Raw genomic sequence first — 4,378 nt, 5'->3', positions numbered from 1 at the left:
CTCTACCCAGGAGGTTAGTCGGGGCCGCTGCAGCCAACAGAAAAGAGTGTTTGGTATGCAGAGGCCCGATTGTAACCTCCGCTGGTTTCGTCAGTGGGTAATGTTGTATTTTTCCTGTTACCCCAATTGCCGCTACTGATTGGTTAGTGAAACCCAAGTGAAGAGGAGTGTTGAGAACAGATCTGGCCGCCCCTGTATCAACCAAAAAGGTTTGTCTTACTCCAGCTATATCAACCTTCACCTGAGGTTCCTCTCCAAGGTGTTGTGTTAGTCTAACTGGCTGTAGGATACAGGTATGACCTGTTTCCTATGGTCTGACCTGGGTTGCCCTTAGCACAGTGTCAGCCATCAGATGGGGAGGAGGCATGTTGCGTGACCTGTCTGTCTCCTCCCATTGTCTAGGGGCTGGGTATCTCCGTGTCTCACCTTTGTGAGATTCCCATTCTCGCCTATGTGTTTGGTAACTCCTGGGGTTTCCTGACCTACATTGTGCTGCCATATGTCCCTCCTTATTGCAGTTGTAGCAAATAATGGGCTTTCTGCCTGTGTCCCTGGTGTTTCGTTGTTGGTATGCAACTTTGTTTGGGGCATTAGTAAGGGCTTGGATGCTAACCATCATCAGTTTCTCAGTTTGCAGTTCCTTGCGCTTTTTAATGTTGCGGTCGTGGTCCACAGCAGATTCCCGTAGGGCATCCACTGTCATTCCACGCCAATTTGGGAAAGAAGTTTGGACTCTGGTTCTCAGGTTTTCGCTAAGCCCTTCCACCAGCACAGAGACAATCAGCTCCCTCAGGTGGGGGTCGTCCTTAGGCTCAGAGACACCAGTGTACTTTGATACCGCCATCAAACCCCGGTTGAAATATTCGCTAGCTACTTCACCATCTTGTTGTTTGATAGTGAATATCTTGCTATATTCCACTGCTGCAGGAAAATACACTCCTAACTGTAAGTTAATCAGGCGTATATTTTCCTGGTTGATCTCATCATTTATCTCCTTGTCCACTTTCAATCCACTATCCTGAATGAATTTCGGGATGTCAATGTGAGTGGGGAGACAGGCCCTCAACATGATTCTCCAATCCTTGTTGGTGGGCTCATCAGAGTTTCCCAGATCCCTTACAAATTTCCGGCACAGAGCCAGATTTTTCCTAGGATCAGGGAAATCTGTAATGATGGACCGCAGCTCTAACCGTGTCCATGGGTTTAGCATGGTCATCTTTCTGGTAGGTATCACACCCTCTCTGTCTGCCTTACCATAGGGAACCTCCAGTGTGCGTACAGGGTATGTTTGTACCACATTCGCATTACTGGGACCTGCTTGGGAGTCATCTGTGTCTGTGCTGTGTGGTGCATCATTACCTGAGTCCAATACTATGCTGTTGGCATCAGCCGTCTCCTCCTCCTGTGCTGGGGCCTCAACAGCGGGTTGAGCTTTTCCCTCAATCATATTAATTGCATGAGAGACGGCCAGTGCCAACAGCTGCTCGTTTTCCTCTCGGGTTTCCTTGTAAGGGGATAAAACAGGGTACAAGTTAGTAACAGGTACATGATTACTTAGGTCTTTCTTATGAGACATTAACCCCTTCGGCACATATGGGGGTGGGGGAGCTGATTCTAGTGTGGCAGCGGTTGCATTTGCATTTTTATTGTGGCTGATTGTATCAGGTATTGCCAGACCTCTGGTTCCCCATTGTTCCTGTCCTTCCTTCTGCCACAATTTAAGAATATTTACATGCTTCACTCTCTCCTTACGACTGGAGAGTAGGCATATTTCATCTTTTACTGCCGATAAGATTTCTGGATCGAAGCTACCAACACTGGGAAATTCTAGCTTGCTGCCTTGTGTCATTTTTCTCCATTTATTTTGGTAAACAACTGCGAGTTCACCGTGCTTCCTGCACATAATAAAAGCAGCCGATCCTCTTGGCCGGCTTGCTTCCTCCCTATCCTGCACGTTATCACAGCGTGACCCGTTATTACCCATAGTTACAGGAATAAACGTTCACAGCTTAATAGATAATCGGTGGGTTATTACTTATCTGAGAGCTCCCCAACCACTCACTTCTCCACACAGCGACACTTCAACGCAATCAAGCGAAGAGCCCACAATGCGAGGTAATGTTTCTCAATCACCAAGTCTTTCAACTAGCAGCGAACTTCTAGCCAACTTGCTTGATGCGGCACAATTTTTCCAGGGTATAACAAACTTGCTTTCCTATACCCCCAAAAATCGGATTTCTAAAGTAGCTAATCGGAAACAAGTGCGTTCCGATATATCTTCTTGTACCCTCCTAGCGGAATAAATTCCACTGAAGGGGCAGTTCCTATGGGCACGTCGTCACGTGAACCCGGTCCTAACTGGACTGTCCTACACTGGACTACACTGCGCTGAGTCGTGTCGTCACACACCTGTCCGCCTCAGTTATGTTTCACACTGGGCGCTAGTTACACCTTGGTCTTATGCTTATTTTTGAAATATTTCTGTACAGAAAATTTTCCCAGGCCGGTAGCTTTTCACTAGATTCTTATGCAGGTATAAATCCCTTATAATAAGCTATAGGAATCTATTAAAATAATGCTTGAGTTGCTTGCTTATGAAAAAAAATGAACAAAAAGAAAAAAACTTATTTTCTTTTTATTAATCACCGCCTCATTTGCAGTATATTACTATACTGCTTAAATAAAGCTAGTGGTTTAATACTGTTCACCTTTTAGTTCCTATGTGTGCTGCGTGTGCAGTACCAATGAACAGCCACGTGTGTACGTGCGTTGTTCACAGGCCGCCGATGAATCGGCCACCCACGTGTTCTATAGTGTATTTGCAAGGTTGCGCTCGGGTTTCGCTATACGCAGTAATTGCGCCTAAATGTGGAATAAATCCCTTAACTCTGTCCGAGAGTTACGTATCAAGATGCGAAATAAATCCCGTACTTAATCCGTAAACCACGTACAAAGATGCGAAACTTTCCCGATGTGGGCACGTGCGCGCGCACCTTGCGTGATACACAATAGACGCTTTACGTTACTGCAAAAGGCCCAGGACTTGTCGCCACGTGGCGTAGTCCCTGTTTTTGCGGTAACTAACAATGAATAATTATAGTTTTGCACAGAGGGGATCCTCTATGTACTATAATAAACACAGATTCCACGTGTGCGAACCTTATCGCACGTGGTACATATACTATAATAAACAAGCAGCCCAGGACACTATACCCCGTTAAACTACTTGTGGCAGGCAGAAGTACAGTTTACTAAACACTTTGGTATGATATGCTTTAAAACACGTGGCTTTCACTTATTGTACTTCCGGGTTCAGCGCTAGCACTTCCCGAACCCCGCACCGCCGTGGACTCGGCCTATCCAGCAATGGAAACAAATAAATACTTCCACCCTTTTGCTGGTATAGGTCGATCCGCACGCCTGGTACTGAGTTCTGGACTGTGGAGCGGACGGACGAGCCCTCAATTGTTAATGACGATTTGATTATTACCAGAGATACAATATGTGAAAAGCGCAGGTTACGTAATGTGTCCGTAACCTTATACCCTTTATACCTAGCTACGTGCGAACAAAAACGTAGCGCAGCGTAGCGTACCTTTTAATTGTATGTTATACACTTAAGAACCAATACCTTGATAAGAGATCCCTTCGCAGGACTTTGTCTCTAATTCTGCGAATATACTTTAAAGGACAGAGTCCGCAATGTACCTTATCGCTATTATGCGAATAACCAGACACGACCACTGAATAGAAGTAAGGAGGTTAGAACTCCATAAAAGGTTGTATTAAAGTCCCTAATGGACAAAAGGGGATTACAGAAATAAGAAACAAACAGGTATAACAAGTGATACAATATACTAACAATGAATGCTAACAATCTCTGCTAAGGGGAAAGAATACAATAATACAAGACACAACCAGCCAACAATACTACAAGGATAAATACCGTGAAATGCAACCGTTACCCGTCTCACTCTAGTATGCGAAGCGCCGTCCGGTCAGAGCTCACTATCGTTCAGGAATGAGCGATAGTCCGGTAGGAAGGTCCAGGGAAGTTAGTTGTGCCGAAGTGACCGAGCCTGCTCCGGGTCGCCTATCTTATAGGGTCAGAAAGGGGAGGTCAAAGGCCATTCTCATTGGTCAGAGATCATATGTCCGGTCCACTGTGATTGGAGGTTAGACGCTGTACCTGGTCTGACCAGGTGCAGGGGAGTGAACTTTAAGAGTCCTTTGTTCAGTGGTTTCGGCGTCAGCAAGGATAAGAACCGGTTTTATCTAGTTTCCTTTGTTAACTACTTACAACAGAAACTGTCTCTGGGATATGGAATATGTCCATAACTATCGGACAGTGTACATTGCGAAATATTCGCAATGACCG

This window comes from Crinia signifera, chromosome 19 (assembly GCF_055691185.1).
Source record: "Crinia signifera chromosome 19, ASM5569118v1, whole genome shotgun sequence".
Classification (NCBI taxonomy): domain Eukaryota; kingdom Metazoa; phylum Chordata; class Amphibia; order Anura; family Myobatrachidae; genus Crinia; species Crinia signifera.
This window is presented reverse-complemented; position numbering follows the sequence as displayed.